At 34.7% G+C, this 17,366-nt stretch overlaps 3 non-coding genes across 3 annotated transcripts; all 3 read left to right on the top strand.

The window, feature by feature from the left end:
- The first annotated feature begins 2,253 nt into the window (after positions 1-2,253).
- On the top strand, positions 2,254-2,327 carry TRNAN-AUU (transfer RNA asparagine (anticodon AUU)). The gene has a single exon. It is a non-coding gene; the product is annotated as a tRNA-Asn (tRNA).
- Positions 2,328-4,586: 2,259 nt separating this feature from the next.
- On the top strand, positions 4,587-4,660 carry TRNAN-AUU (transfer RNA asparagine (anticodon AUU)). The gene has a single exon. It is a non-coding gene; the product is annotated as a tRNA-Asn (tRNA).
- A 3,411-nt stretch (positions 4,661-8,071) lies between these two features.
- Positions 8,072-8,145, top strand: TRNAN-AUU (transfer RNA asparagine (anticodon AUU)). Its single transcript has one exon. It is a non-coding gene; the product is annotated as a tRNA-Asn (tRNA).
- The last annotated feature ends 9,221 nt before the right edge of the window (positions 8,146-17,366 follow it).

Below are 17,366 nucleotides of genomic sequence, written 5' to 3'. Positions count from 1 at the left end.
TAATTGACCTTGTTATCAGATTTTGGTGATATTTAAGTAGACAAGTCAAAATTTCAAACACCCTCTTATGGTGTAGGGTACCTGGCCATCTCTGATGTAATCAGAGTTAGATTTGATTCAGTGATTTTATAAAAAAACAGCTAGGAAGCACAATTTAGCAGTGGGTTGCAGAGAAAAAAAAATATGCTGGCAGGAAAATCCAATTGAGTGATTAAACAGCTCTTCATTTTCTGGCTTTATTTTTATGCTAACAAATTTGTTCTCTGAAAAGTGTCCACAAAGCCAAGTCTCTGATTAACACCTTTGTAAGGATGGTTTTTCACCTATTACTAAATTAAACTTGCTTCATTGGAAAGGCAGCAAGATGCATCCTCATTTCAATGTCTACTGAAATAATACAGGTTGACACCAGGAAACATTAACGCCACTGCATCCTTGCTGCTTTCTCATGTGGAAGTCTGTTTAATGTGAAAACAAGGTGATATCTAATTAGCACACAGGTAAGGAATTAAGAAAATCTTTATTTAAGGGTGAAGATGTTTCTCACAAAATCGTTGGAATTCAAGCTGGAAAGATGATTTTAATATATCACTTGTACATTTTGTATTGCTCTTCTGGTGACAATGTAGTTTGTTTTTGTCAATTACCATTTTAATAATAGGGTAAAGAAAATTAAGTGGATTTTTGAAAGAAAACAATACTGTCAATATACTATTAAAACAAATTGAAATGGTAAAAGTTATTATACTTTAAGTAAAAATAAAAGAGCAAAAATATCAATCCCAGTTTTGGATTACTTTAATTAACAAAAAAAAATGCATATAGCAGAGGATAGTTTCAATCTGCCTAGCTCTGGGTTATGGGCCCAGCATGCTTCCATTGCAGTACTCTGCTGCACATGTAAGTGCAAGAGATCCTGAAGCACTCACTCATCATGGGAAAGTACCAATGTGTTTCTTCGTTGGTTGATGGAAGAAACATCTTACAAAAACTCTCCAGATTATTGACTTTTTAACGTTTTTCTAGGAAACATTCTAGATGAATGCTTATTAGCCTTTGTCAGTATGTACTTTTTGCAAAGTGTCTCTGTGGCGCAATCGGTTAGTGTGTTCGGCTATTAACCAAAAGGTTGGTGGTTAAATCCCACCCAGGGACGTAATTGACCTTGTTATCAGATTTTGGTGATATTTAAGAAGACAAGTCAAAATTTCAAACCCCCTCTTATGGTGTAGGGTACCTGGCCTTCTCTGATGTAATCAGAGTTAGATTTGATTCAGTGATTTTATAAAAAATAGCTAGGAAGCACAATTTAGCAGTGGGTTGCAGAGAAAAAAAAATATGCTGGCAGGAAAATCCAATTGAGTGATTAAACAGCTCTTCATTTTCTGGCTTTCTTTTTATGCTAACAAATTTGTTCTCTGAAAAGTGTCCACAAAGCCAAGTCTCTGATTAACACCTTTGTAAGGATGGTTTTTCACCTATTACTAAATTAAACTTGCTTCATTGGAAAGGCAGCAAGATGCATCCTCATTTCAATGTCTTCTGAAATAATACAGGTTGACACCAGGAAACATTAACGCCACTGCATCCTTGCTGCTTTCTCATGTGGAAGTCTGTTTAATGTGAAAACAAGGTGATATCTAATTAGCACACAGGTAAGGAATTAAGAAAATCTTTATTTAAGGGTGAAGATGTTTCTCACAAAATCGTTGCCCCAATGCATCATTGAAATTCAAGCTGGAAAGATGATTTTAATATATCACTTGTACATTTTGTATTGCTCTTCTGGTGACCATGTAGTTTGTTTTTGTCAATTACCATTTTAATAATAGGGTAAAGAAAATTAAGTGGATTTTTGAAAGAAAACAATACTGTCAATATACTATTAAAACAAATTAAAATGGTAAAAGTTATTGTACTTTAAGTAAAAATAAAAGAGCAAAAATATCAATCCCAGTTTTGGATTACTTTAATTAACAAAAAAAAATGCATATAGCAGAGGATAGTTTTAATCTGCCTACCTCTGGGTTATGGGCCCAGCATGCTTCCATTGCAGTACTCTGCTGCACATGTAAGTGCAAGAGATCCTGAAGCACTCACTCATCATGGGAAAGTACCAATGTGTTTCTTCGTTGGTTGATGGAAGAAACATCTTACAAAAACTCTCCAGATTATTGACTTTTTAACGTTTTTCTAGGAAACGTTCTAGATGAATGCTTATTAGCCTTTGTCAGTATGAACATTTCGCAAAGTGTCTCTGTGGCGCAATCGGTTAGTGTGTTTGGCTATTAACCAAAAGGTTGGTGGTTCAATCCCACCCAGGGACATAATTGACCTTGTTATCAGATTTTGGTGATATTTAAGTAGACAAGTCAAAATTTCAAACACCCTCTTATGGTGTAGGGTACCTGGCCATCTCTGATGTAATCAGAGTTAGATTTGATTCAGTGATTTTATAAAAAAACAGCTAGGAAGCACAATTTAGCAGTGGGTTGCAGAGAAAAAAAAAATATGCTGGCAGGAAAATCCAATTGAGTGATTAAACAGCTCTTCATTTTCTGGCTTTATTTTTATGCTAACAAATTTGTTCTCTGAAAAGTGTCCACAAAGCCAAGTCTCTGATTAACACCTTTGTAAGGATGGTTTTTCACCTATTACTAAATTAAACTTGCTTAATTGGAAAGGCAGCAAGATGCATCCTCATTTCAATGTCTACTGAAATAATACAGGTTGACACCAGGAAACATTAACGCCACTGCATCCTTGCTGCTTTCTCATGTGGAAGTCTGTTTAATGTGAAAACAAGGTGATATCTAATTAGCACACAGGTAAGGAATTAAGAAAATCTTTATTTAAGGGTGAAGATGTTTCTCACAAAATCGTTGCCACAATGCATCATTGAAATTCAAGCTGGAAAGATGATTTTAATATATCACTTGTACATTTTGCATTGCTCTTCTGGTGACAATGTAGTTTGTTTTTGTCAAGTACCATTTTAATAATAGGGTAAAGAAAATTAAGTGGATTTTTGAAAGAAAACAATACTGTCAATATACTATTAAAACAAATTAAAATGGTAAAAGTTATTGTACTTTAAGTAAAAATAAAAGAGCAAAAATATCAATCCCAGTTTTGGATTACTTTAATTAACAAAAAAAAATGCATATAGCAGAGGATAGTTTTAATCTGCCTACCTCTGGGTTATGGGCCCAGCATGCTTCCATTGCAGTACTCTGCTGCACATGTAAGTGCAAGAGATCCTGAAGCACTCACTCATCATGTGAAAGTACCAATGTGTTTCTTCGTTGGTTGATGGAAGAAACATCTTACAAAAACTCTCCAGATTATTGACTTTTTAAAGTTTTTCTAGGAAACGTTCTAGATGAATGCTTATTAGCCTTTGTCAGTATGGACTTTTTGCAAAGTGTCTCTGTGGCGCAATCGGTTAGTGTGTTCGGCTATTAACCAAAAGGTTGGTGGTTCAATCCCACCCAGGGATGTAATTGACCTTGTTATCAGATTTTGGTGATATTTAAGTAGACAAGTCAAAATTTCAAACCCCCTCTTATGGTGTAGGGTGCCTGGCCTTCTCTGATGTAATCAGAGTTAGATTTGATTCAGTGATTTTATAAAAAAAACAGCTAGGAAGGACAATTTAGCAGTGGGTTGCAGAGAAAAAAAAATATGCTGGCAGGAAAATCCAATTGAGTGATTAAACAGCTCTTCATTTTCTGGCTTTATTTTTATGCTAACAAATTTGTTCTCTGAAAAGTGTCCACAAAGCCAAGTCTCTGATTAACACCTTTGTAAGGATGGTTTTTCACCTATTACTAAATTAAACTTGCTTCATTGGAAAGGCAGCAAGATGCATCCTCATTTCAATGTCTACTGAAATAATACAGGTTGACACCAGGAAACATTAACGCCACTGCATCCTTGCTGCTTTCTCATGTGGAAGTCTGTTTAATGTGAAAACAAGGTGATATCTAATTAGCACACAGGTAAGGAATTAAGAAAATCTTTATTTAAGGGTGAAGATGTTTCTCACAAAATCATTGAAATTCAAGCTGTAAAGATGATTTTAATATATCACTTGTACATTTTGTATTGCTCTTCTGGTGACAATGTAGTTTGTTTTTGTCAAGTACCATTTTAATAATAGGGTAAAGAAAATTAAGTGGATTTTTGAAAGAAAACAATACTGTCAATATACTATTAAAACAAATTAAAATGGTAAAAGTTAGTGTACTTTAAGTAAAAATAAAAGAGCAAAAATATCAATCCCAGTTTTGGATTACTTTAATTAACTTAAAAAAAAAATGCATATAGCAGAGGATAGTTTCAATCTGCCTACCTCTGGGTTATGGGCCCAGCATGCTTCCATTGCAGTACTCTGCTGCACATGTAAGTGCAAGAGATCCTGAAGCACTCACTCATCATGGGAAAGTACCAATGTGTTTCTTCGTTGGTTGATGGAAGAAACATCTTACAAAAACTCTCCAGATTATTGACTTTTTAACGTTTTTCTAGGAAACGTTCTAGATGAATGCTTATTAGCCTTTGTCAGTATGAACATTTTGCAAAGTGTCTCTGTGGCACAATCGGTTAGTGTGTTTGGCTATTAACCAAAAGGTTGGTGGTTCAATCCCACCCAGGGACATAATTGACCTTGTTATCAGATTTTGGTGATATTTAAGTAGACAAGTCAAAATTTCTAACACCCTCTTATGGTGTAGGGTACCTGGCCATCTCTGATGTAATCAGAGTTAGATTTGATTCAGTGATTTTATAAAAAAAACAGCTAGGAAGCACAATTTAGCAGTGGGTTGCAGAGAAAAAAAAATATGCTGGCAGGAAAATCCAATTGAGTGATTAAACAGCTCTTCATTTTCTGGCTTTATTTTTATGCTAACAAATTTGTTCTCTGAAAAGTGTCCACAAAGCCAAGTCTCTGATTAACACCTTTGTAAGGATGGTTTTTCACCTATTACTAAATTAAACTTGCTTCATTGGAAAGGCAGCAAGATGCATCCTCATTTCAATGTCTACTGAAATAATACAGGTTGACACCAGGAAACATTAACGCCACTGCATCCTTGCTGCTTTCTCATGTGGAAGTCTGTTTAATGTGAAAACAAGGTGATATCTAATTAGCACACAGGTAAGGAATTAAGAAAATCTTTATTTAAGGGTGAAGATGTTTCTCACAAAATCGTTGCCACAATGCATCATTGAAATTCAAGCTGGAAAGATGATTTTAATATATCACTTGTACATTTTGCATTGCTCTTCTGGTGACAATGTAGTTTGTTTTTGTCAAGTACCATTTTAATAATAGGGTAAAGAAAATTAAGTGGATTTTTGAAAGAAAACAATACTGTCAATATACTATTAAAACAAATTAAAATGGTAAAAGTTATTGTACTTTAAGTAAAAATAAAAGAGCAAAAATATCAATCCCAGTTTTGGATTACTTTAATTAACAAAAAAAAATGCATATAGCAGAGGATAGTTTTAATCTGCCTACCTCTGGGTTATGGGCCCAGCATGCTTCCATTGCAGTACTCTGCTGCACATGTAAGTGCAAGAGATCCTGAAGCACTCACTCATCATGTGAAAGTACCAATGTGTTTCTTCGTTGGTTGATGGAAGAAACATCTTACAAAAACTCTCCAGATTATTGACTTTTTAAAGTTTTTCTAGGAAACGTTCTAGATGAATGCTTATTAGCCTTTGTCAGTATGTACTTTTTGCAAAGTGTCTCTGTGGCGCAATCGGTTAGTGTGTTCGGCTATTAACCAAAAGGTTGGTGGTTAAATCCCACCCAGGGACGTTATTGACCTTGTTATCAGATTTTGGTGATATTTAAGAAGACAAGTCAAAATTTCAAAACCCCTCTTATGGTATAGGGTACCTGGCCTTCTCTGATGTAATCAGAGTTAGATTTGATTCAGTGATTTTATAAAAAACAGCTAGGAAGCACAATTTAGCAGTGGGTTGCAGAGAAAAAAAAATATGCTGGCAGATAAATCCAATTGAGTGATTAAACAGCTCTTCATTTTCTGGCTTTCTTTTTATGCTAACAAATTTGTTCTCTGAAAAGTGTCCACAAAGCCAAGTCTCTGATTAACACCTTTGTAAGGATGGTTTTTCACCTATTACTAAATTAAACTTGCTTCATTGGAAAGGCAGCAAGATGCATCCTCATTTCAATGTCTACTTAAATAATACAGGTTGACACCAGGAAACATTAACACCACTGCATCCTTGCTGCTTTCTCATGTGGAAGTCTGTTTAATGTGAAAACAAGGTGATATCTAATTAGCACACAGGTAAGGAATTAAGAAAATCTTCATTTAAGGGTGAAGATGTTTCTCACAAAATCGTTGGAATTCAAGCTGGAAAGATGATTTTAATATATCACTTGTACATTTTGTATTGCTCTTCTGGTGACAATGTAGTTTGTTTTTGTCAATTACCATTTTAATAATAGGGTAAAGAAAATTAAGTGGATTTTTGAAAGAAAACAATACTGTCCATATACTATTAAAACAAATTAAAATGGTAAAAGTTATTGTACTTTAAGTAAAAATAAAAGAGCAAAAATATCAATCCCAGTTTTGGATTACTTTAATTAACAAAAAAAAATGCATATAGCAGAGGATAGGTTCAATCTGCCTACCTCTGGGCTATGGGCCCAGCATGCTTCCATTGCAGTACTCTGCTGCACATGTAAGTGCAAGAGATCCTGAAGCACTCACTCATCATGGGAAAGTACCAATGTGTTTCTTCGTTGGTTGATGGAAGAAACATCTTACAAAAACTCTCCAGATTATTGACTTTTTAACGTTTTTCTAGGAAACGTTCTAGATGAATGCTTATTAGCCTTTGTCAGTATGTACTTTTTGCAAAGTGTCTCTGTGGCGCAATCGGTTAGTGTGTTCGGCTATTAACCAAAAGGTTGGTGGTTAAATCCCACCCAGGGACGTAATTGACCTTGTTATCAGATTTTGGTGATATTTAAGAAGACAAGTCAAAATTTCAAACCCCCTCTTATGGTGTAGGGTACCTGGCCTTCTCTGATGTAATCAGAGTTAGATTTGATTCAGTGATTTTATAAAAAACAGCTAGGAAGCACAATTTAGCAGTGGGTTGCAGAGAAAAAAAAATATGCTGGCAGGAAAATCCAATTGAGTGATTAAACAGCTCTTCATTTTCTGGCTATCTTTTTATGCTAACAAATTTGTTCTCTGAAAAGTGTCCACAAAGCCAAGTCTCTGATTAACACCTTTGTAAGGATGGTTTTTCACCTATTACTAAATTAAACTTGCTTCATTGGAAAGGCAGCAAGATGCATCCTCATTTCAATGTCTACTGAAATAATACAGGTTGACACCAGGAAACATTAACGCCACTGCATCCTTGCTGCTTTCTCATGTGGAAGTCTGTTTAATGTGAAAACAAGGTGATATCTAATTAGCACACAGGTAAGGAATTAAGAAAATCTTTATTTAAGGGTGAAGATGTTTCTCACAAAATCGTTGAAATTCAAGCTGGAAAGATGATTTTAATATATCACTTGTACATTTTGTATTGCTCTTCTGGTGACAATGTAGTTTGTTTTTGTCAAGTACCATTTTAATAATAGGGTAAAGAAAATTAAGTGGATTTTTGAAAGAAAACAATACTGTCAATATACTATTAAAACAAATTAAAATGGTAAAAGTTAGTGTACTTTAAGTAAAAATAAAAGAGCAAAAATATCAATCCCAGTTTTGGATTACTTTAATTAACTTAAAAAAAAAATGCATATAGCAGAGGATAGTTTCAATCTGCCTACCTCTGGGTTATGGGCCCAGCATGCTTCCATTGCAGTACTCTGCTGCACATGTAAGTGCAAGAGATCCTGAAGCACTCACTCATCATAGGAAAGTACCAATGTGTTTCTTCGTTGGTTGATGGAAGAAACATCTTACAAAACTCTCCAGATTATTGACTTTTTAACGTTTTTCTAGGAAACGTTCTAGATGAATGCTTATTAGCCTTTGTCAGTATGAACATTTTGCAAAGTGTCTCTGTGGCGCAATCGGTTAGTGTGTTTGGCTATTAACCAAAAGGTTGGTGGTTCAAACCCACCCAGGGACATAATTGACCTTGTTATCAGATTTTGGTGATATTTAAGTAGACAAGTCAAAATTTCAAACACCCTCTTATGGTGTAGGGTACCTGGCCATCTCTGATGTAATCAGAGTTAGATTTGATTCAGTGATTTTATAAAAAACCAGCTAGGAAGCACAATTTAGCAGTGGGTTGCAGAGAAAAAAAAAATATGCTGGCAGGAAAATCCAATTGAGTGATTAAACAGCTCTTCATTTTCTGGCTTTATTTTTATGCTAACAAATTTGTTCTCTGAAAAGTGTCCACAAAGCCAAGTCTCTGATTAACACCTTTGTAAGGATGGTTTTTCACCTATTACTAAATTAAACTTGCTTCATTGGAAAGGCAGCAAGATGCATCCTCATTTCAATGTCTACTGAAATAATACAGGTTGACACCAGGAAACATTAACGCCACTGCATCCTTGCTGCTCTCTCATGTGGAAGTCTGTTTAATGTGAAAACAAGGTGATATCTAATTAGCACACAGGTAAGGAATTAAGAAAATCTTTATTTAAGGGTGAAGATGTTTCTCACAAAATCGTTGCCACGATGCATCATTGAAATTCAAGCTGGAAAGATGATTTTAATATATCACTTGTACATTTTGCATTGCTCTTCTGGTGACAATGTAGTTTGTTTTTGTCAAGTACCATTTTAATAATAGGGTAAAGAAAATTAAGTGGATTTTTGAAAGAAAACAATACTGTCAATATACTATTAAAACAAATTAAAATGGTAAAAGTTATTGTACTTTAAGTAAAAATAAAAGAGCCAAAATATCAATCCCAGTTTTGGATTACTTTAATTAACAAAAAAAAATGCATATAGCAGAGGATAGTTTTAATCTGCCTACCTCTGGGTTATGGGCCCAGCATGCTTCCATTGCAGTACTCTGCTGCACATGTAAGTGCAAGAGATCCTGAAGCACTCACTCAACATGTGAAAGTACCAATGTGTTTCTTCGTTGGTTGATGGAAGAAACATCTTACAAAAACTCTCCAGATTATTGACTTTTTAAAGTTTTTCTAGGAAACGTTCTAGATGAATGCTTATTAGCCTTTGTCAGGATGGACTTTTTGCAAAGTGTCTCTGTGGCGCAATCGGTTAGTGTGTTCGGCTATTAACCAAAAGGTTGGTGGTTAAATCCCACCCAGGGACGTAATTGACCTTGTTATCAGATTTTGGTGATATTTAAGAAGACAAGTCAAAATTTCAAACCCCCTCTTATGGTGTAGGGTACCTGGCCTTCTCTGATGTAATCAGAGTTAGATTTGATTCAGTGATTTTATAAAAAACAGCTAGGAAGCACAATTTAGCAGTGGGTTGCAGAGAAAAAAAAATATGCTGGCAGGAAAATCCAATTGAGTGATTAAACAGCTCTTCATTTTCTTGCTTTCTTTTTATGCTAACAAATTTGTTCTCTGAAAAGTGTCCACAAAGCCAAGTCTCTGATTAACACCTTTGTAAGGATGGTTTTTCACCTATTACTAAATTAAACTTGCTTCATTGGAAAGGCAGCAAGATGCATCCTCATTTCAATGTCTTCTGAAATAATACAGGTTGACACCAGGAAACATTAACGCCACTGCATCCTTGCTGCTTTCTCATGTGGAAGTCTGTTTAATGTGAAAACAAGGTGATATCTAATTAGCACACAGGTAAGGAATTAAGAAAATCTTTATTTAAGGGTGAAGATGTTTCTCACAAAATCGTTGGAATTCAAGCTGGAAAGATGATTTTAATATATCACTTGTACATTTTGCATTGCTCTTCTGGTGACAATGTAGTTTGTTTTTGTCAATTACCATTTTAATAATAGGGTAAAGAAAATTAAGTGGATTTTTGAAAGAAAACAATACTGTCAATATACTATTAAAACAAATTGAAATGGTAAAAGTTATTATACTTTAAGTAAAAATAAAAGAGCAAAAATATCAATCCCAGTTTTGGATTACTTTAATTAACAAAAAAAAATGCATATAGCAGAGGATAGTTTCAATCTGCCTAGCTCTGGGTTATGGGCCCAGCATGCTTCCATTGCAGTACTCTGCTGCACATGTAAGTGCAAGAGATCCTGAAGCACTCACTCATCATGGGAAAGTACCAATGTGTTTCTTCGTTGGTTGATGGAAGAAACATCTTACAAAAACTCTCCAGATTATTGACTTTTTAACGTTTTTCTAGGAAACGTTCTAGATGAATGCTTATTAGCCTTTGTCAGTATGTACTTTTTGCAAAGTGTCTCTGTGGCGCAATCGGTTAGTGTGTTCGGCTATTAACCAAAAGGTTGGTGGTTAAATCCCACCCAGGGACGTAATTGACCTTGTTATCAGATTTTGGTGATATTTAAGAAGACAAGTCAAAATTTCAAACCCCCTCTTATGGTGTAGGGTACCTGGCCTTCTCTGATGTAATCAGAGTTAGATTTGATTCAGTGATTTTATAAAAAACAGCTAGGAAGCACAATTTAGCAGTGGGTTGCAGAGAAAAAAAAATATGCTGGCAGGAAAATCCAATTGAGTGATTAAACAGCTCTTCATTTTCTTGCTTTCTTTTTATGCTAACAAATTTGTTCTCTGAAAAGTGTCCACAAAGCCAAGTCTCTGATTAACACCTTTGTAAGGATGGTTTTTCACCTATTACTAAATTAAACTTGCTTCATTGGAAAGGCAGCAAGATGCATCCTCATTTCAATGTCTTCTGAAATAATACAGGTTGACACCAGGAAACATTAACGCCACTGCACCCTTGCTGCTTTCTCATGTGGAAGTCTGTTTAATGTGAAAACAAGGTGATATCTAATTAGCACACAGGTAAGGAATTAAGAAAATCTTTATTTAAGGGTGAAGATGTTTCTCACAAAATCGTTGCCCCAATGCATCATTGAAATTCAAGCTGGAAAGATGATTTTAATATATCACTTGTACATTTTGTATTGCTCTTCTGGTGACCATGTAGTTTGTTTTTGTCAATTACCATTTTAATAATAGGGTAAAGACAATTAAGTGGATTTTTGAAAGAAAACAATACTGTCAATATACTATTAAAACAAATTAAAATGGTAAAAGTTATTGTACTTTAAGTAAAAATAAAAGAGCAAAAATATCAATCCCAGTTTTGGATTACTTTAATTAACAAAAAAAAATGCATATAGCAGAGGATAGTTTTAATCTGCCTACCTCTGGGTTATGGGCCCAGCATGCTTCCATTGCAGTACTCTGCTGCACATGTAAGTGCAAGAGATCCTGAAGCACTCACTCATCATTGGAAAGTACCAATGTGTTTCTTCGTTGGTTGATGGAAGAAACATCTTACAAAAACTCTCCAGATTATTGACTTTTTAAAGTTTTTATAGGAAACGTTCTAGATGAATGCTTATTAGCCTTTGTCAGTATGTACTTTTTGCAAAGTGTCTCTGTGGCGCAATCGGTTAGTGTGTTCGGCTATTAACCAAAAGGTTGGTGGTTCAATCCCACCCAGGGACGTAATTGACCTTGTTATCAGATTTTGGTGATATTTAAGTAGACAAGTCAAAATTTCAAACCCCCTCTTATGGTGTAGGGTACCTGGCCTTCTCTGATGTATTCAGAGTTAGATTTGATTCAGTGATTTTATAAAAAACAGCTAGGAAGCACAATTTAGCAGTGGGTTGCAGAGAGAAAAAAATATGCTGGCAGAAAAAACCAATTGAGTGATTAAACAGCTCTTCATTTTCTGGCTTTATTTTTATGCTAACAAATTTGTTCTCTGAAAAGTGTCCACAAAGCCAAGTCTCTGATTAACACCTTTGTAAGGATGGTTTTTCACCTATTACTAAATTAAACTTGCTTCATTGGAAAGGCAGCAAGATGCATCCTCATTTCAATGTCTACTGAAATAATACAGGTTGACACCAGGAAACATTAACGCCACTGCATCCTTGCTGCTTTCTCATGTGGAAGTCTGTTTAATGTGAAAACAAGGTGATATCTAATTAGCACACAGGTAAGGAATTAAGAAAATCTTTATTTAAGGGTGAAGATGTTTCTCACAAAATCGTTTAAATTCAAGCTGGAAAGATGATTTTAATATATCACTTGTACATTTTGTATTGCTCTTCTGGTGACAATGTAGTTTGTTTTTGTCAATTACCATTTTAATAATAGGGTAAAGAAAATTAAGTGGATTTTTGAAAGAAAACAATACTGTCAATATACTATTAAAACAAATTAAAATGGTAAAAGTTATTGTACTTTAAGTAAAAATAAAAGAGCAAAAATATCAATCCCAGTTTTGGATTACTTTAATTAACAAAAAAAAAATGCATATAGCAGAGGATAGTTTCAATCTGCCTACCTCTGGGTTATGGGCCCAGCATGCGTCCATTGCAGTACTCTGCTGCACATGTAAGTGCAAGAGTTCCTGAAGCACTCACTCATAATGGGAAAGTACCAATGTGTTTCTTCGTTGGTTGATTTAAGAAACATCTTACAAAAACTCTCCAGATTATTGACTTTTTCAAGTTTTTCTAGGAAACGTTCTAGATGAATGCTTATTAGCCTTTGTCAGTATATACATTTGCAAAGTGTCTCTGTGGCGCAATCAGTTAGCGTGTTCGGTTATTAACCAAAAGGTTGGTGGTTCAATCCCACCCAGGGACGTAATTGACCTTGTTATCAGATTTTGGTGATCTTTAAGTAGACAAGTCAAAATTTCAAACCCTCTCTTATGGTGTAGGGTACCTGGCCTTCTCTGATGTAATCAGAGTTAGATTTGATTAAGTGATCTTATAAAAAACAGATAGGAAGCACAATTTAGCAGTGGGTTGCAGAGAAAAAGAAAAATGCTGGCAGAAAAATCCAATTGAGTGATTAAACAGCTCTTCATTTTCTGGCTTTATTTTTATGCTAACAAATTTGTTCTCTGAAAAGTGTCCACAAGGCCAAGTCTCTGATTAACACCTTTGTAAGGATGGTTTTTCACCTATTACTAAATTAAACTTGCTTCATTGGAAAGGCAGCAAGATGCATCCTCATTTCAAAGTCTACTGAAATAATACAGGTTGACACCAGGAAACATTAACGCCACTGCATCCTTGCTGCTTTCTCATGTGGAAGTCTGTTTAATGTGAAAACAAGGTGATATCTAATTAGCACACATGTAAGGAATTAAGAAAATCTTTATTTAAGGGTGAAGATGTTTCTCACAAAATCGTTGAAATTCAAGCTGGAAAGATGATTTTAATATATCACTTGTACATTTTGTATTGCTCTTCTGGTGACAATGTAGTTTGTTTTTGTCAATTACCATTTTAATAATAGGGTAAAGAAAATTAAGTGGATTTTTGAAAGAAAACAATACTGTCAATATACTATTAAAACAAATTAAAATGGTAAAAGTTATTGTACTTTAAGTAAAAATAAAAGAGCAAAAATATCAATCCCAGTTTTGGATTACTTTAATTAACAAAAAAAAAATGCATATAGCAGAGGATAGTTTCAATCTGCCTACCTCTGGGTTATGGGCCCAGCATGCTTCCATTGCAGTACTCTGCTGCACATGTAAGTGCAAGAGATCCTGAAGCACTCACTCATCATGGGAAAGTACCAATGTGTTTCTTTGTTGGTTGATGGAAGAAACATCTTACAAAAACTCTCCAGATTATTGACTTTTTAATGTTTTTCTAGGAAACGTTCTAGATGAATGCTTATTAGCCTTTGTCAGTACGTACTTTTTGCAAAGTGTCTCTGTGGCGCAATCTGTTAGTGTGTTCGGCTATTAACCAAAAGGTTGGTGGTTCAATCCCACCCAGGGACGTAATTGACCTTGTGATCAGATTTTGGTGATATTTAAGTAGACAAGTCAAAATTTCAAACCCCCTCTTATGGTGTAGGGTACCTGGCCTTCTCTGATGTAATCAGAGTTAGATTTGATTAAGTGATTTTATAAAAAAAACAGATAGGAAGCACAATTTAGCAGTGGAATGCAGAGAAAAAGAAAAATGCTGGCAGAAAAATCAAATTGAGTGATTAAACAGCTCTTCATTTTCTGGCTTTATTTTTATGCTAACAAATTTGTTCTCTGAAAAGTGTCCACAAAGCCAAGTCTCTGATTAACACCTTTGTAAGGATGGTTTTTCACCTATTACTAAATTAAACTTGCTTCATTGGAAAGGCAGCAAGATGCATCCTCATTTCAATGTCTACTGAAATAATACAGGTTGACACCAGGAAACATTAACGCCACTGCATCCTTGCTGCTTTCTCATGTGGAAGTCTGTTTAATGTGAAAACAAGGTGATATCTAATTAGCACACAGGTAAGGAATTAAGAAAATCTTTATTTAAGGGTGAAGATGTTTCTCACAAAATCGTTGCCACAATGCATCATTGAAATTCAAGCTGGAAAGATGATTTTAATATATCACTTGTACATTTTGCATTGCTCTTCTGGTGACAATGTAGTTTGTTTTTGTCAAGTACCATTTTAATAATAGGGTAAAGAAAATTAAGTGGATTTTTGAAAGAAAACAATACTGTCAATATACTATTAAAACAAATTAAAATGGTAAAAGTTATTGTACTTTAAGTAAAAATAAAAGAGCAAAAATATCAATCCCAGTTTTGGATTACTTTAATTAACAAAAAAAAATGCATATAGCAGAGGATAGTTTTAATCTGCCTACCTCTGGGTTATGGGCCCAGCATGCTTCCATTGCAGTACTCTGCTGCACATGTAAGTGCAAGAGATCCTGAAGCACTCACTCATCATGTGAAAGTACCAATGTGTTTCTTCGTTGGTTGATGGAAGAAACATCTTACAAAAACTCTCCAGATTATTGACTTTTTAAAGTTTTTCTAGGAAACGTTCTAGATGAATGCTTATTAGCCTTTGTCAGTATGTACTTTTTGCAAAGTGTCTCTGTGGCGCAATCGGTTAGTGTGTTCGGCTATTAACCAAAAGGTTGGTGGTTAAATCCCACCCAGGGACGTTATTGACCTTGTTATCAGATTTTGGTGATATTTAAGAAGACAAGTCAAAATTTCAAAACCCCTCTTATGGTATAGGGTACCTGGCCTTCTCTGATGTAATCAGAGTTAGATTTGATTCAGTGATTTTATAAAAAACAGCTAGGAAGCACAATTTAGCAGTGGGTTGCAGAGAAAAAAAAATATGCTGGCAGATAAATCCAATTGAGTGATTAAACAGCTCTTCATTTTCTGGCTTTCTTTTTATGCTAACAAATTTGTTCTCTGAAAAGTGTCCACAAAGCCAAGTCTCTGATTAACACCTTTGTAAGGATGGTTTTTCACCTATTACTAAATTAAACTTGCTTCATTGGAAAGGCAGCAAGATGCATCCTCATTTCAATGTCTACTTAAATAATACAGGTTGACACCAGGAAACATTAACACCACTGCATCCTTGCTGCTTTCTCATGTGGAAGTCTGTTTAATGTGAAAACAAGGTGATATCTAATTAGCACACAGGTAAGGAATTAAGAAAATCTTCATTTAAGGGTGAAGATGTTTCTCACAAAATCGTTGGAATTCAAGCTGGAAAGATGATTTTAATATATCACTTGTACATTTTGTATTGCTCTTCTGGTGACAATGTAGTTTGTTTTTGTCAATTACCATTTTAATAATAGGGTAAAGAAAATTAAGTGGATTTTTGAAAGAAAACAATACTGTCCATATACTATTAAAACAAATTAAAATGGTAAAAGTTATTGTACTTTAAGTAAAAATAAAAGAGCAAAAATATCAATCCCAGTTTTGGATTACTTTAATTAACAAAAAAAAATGCATATAGCAGAGGATAGGTTCAATCTGCCTACCTCTGGGCTATGGGCCCAGCATGCTTCCATTGCAGTACTCTGCTGCACATGTAAGTGCAAGAGATCCTGAAGCACTCACTCATCATGGGAAAGTACCAATGTGTTTCTTCGTTGGTTGATGGAAGAAACATCTTACAAAAACTCTCCAGATTATTGACTTTTTAACGTTTTTCTAGGAAACGTTCTAGATGAATGCTTATTAGCCTTTGTCAGTATGTACTTTTTGCAAAGTGTCTCTGTGGCGCAATCGGTTAGTGTGTTCGGCTATTAACCAAAAGGTTGGTGGTTAAATCCCACCCAGGGACGTAATTGACCTTGTTATCAGATTTTGGTGATATTTAAGAAGACAAGTCAAAATTTCAAACCCCCTCTTATGGTGTAGGGTACCTGGCCTTCTCTGATGTAATCAGAGTTAGATTTGATTCAGTGATTTTATAAAAAACAGCTAGGAAGCACAATTTAGCAGTGGGTTGCAGAGAAAAAAAAATATGCTGGCAGGAAAATCCAATTGAGTGATTAAACAGCTCTTCATTTTCTGGCTATCTTTTTATGCTAACAAATTTGTTCTCTGAAAAGTGTCCACAAAGCCAAGTCTCTGATTAACACCTTTGTAAGGATGGTTTTTCACCTATTACTAAATTAAACTTGCTTCATTGGAAAGGCAGCAAGATGCATCCTCATTTCAATGTCTACTGAAATAATACAGGTTGACACCAGGAAACATTAACGCCACTGCATCCTTGCTGCTTTCTCATGTGGAAGTCTGTTTAATGTGAAAACAAGGTGATATCTAATTAGCACACAGGTAAGGAATTAAGAAAATCTTTATTTAAGGGTGAAGATGTTTCTCACAAAATCGTTGAAATTCAAGCTGGAAAGATGATTTTAATATATCACTTGTACATTTTGTATTGCTCTTCTGGTGACAATGTAGTTTGTTTTTGTCAAGTACCATTTTAATAATAGGGTAAAGAAAATTAAGTGGATTTTTGAAAGAAAACAATACTGTCAATATACTATTAAAACAAATTAAAATGGTAAAAGTTAGTGTACTTTAAGTAAAAATAAAAGAGCAAAAATATCAATCCCAGTTTTGGATTACTTTAATTAACTTAAAAAAAAAATGCATATAGCAGAGGATAGTTTCAATCTGCCTACCTCTGGGTTATGGGCCCAGCATGCTTCCATTGCAGTACTCTGCTGCACATGTAAGTGCAAGAGATCCTGAAGCACTCACTCATCATAGGAAAGTACCAATGTGTTTCTTCGTTGGTTGATGGAAGAAACATCTTACAAAACTCTCCAGATTATTGACTTTTTAACGTTTTTCTAGGAAACGTTCTAGATGAATGCTTATTAGCCTTTGTCAGTATGAACATTTTGCAAAGT

Source organism: Pseudophryne corroboree, unplaced genomic scaffold (assembly GCF_028390025.1).
Source record: "Pseudophryne corroboree isolate aPseCor3 unplaced genomic scaffold, aPseCor3.hap2 scaffold_2935, whole genome shotgun sequence".
NCBI classification, from domain to species: domain Eukaryota; kingdom Metazoa; phylum Chordata; class Amphibia; order Anura; family Myobatrachidae; genus Pseudophryne; species Pseudophryne corroboree.
The sequence above is the reverse complement of the archived record's forward strand: the minus strand, read 5'-3'. Positions and strand labels throughout refer to the sequence as shown.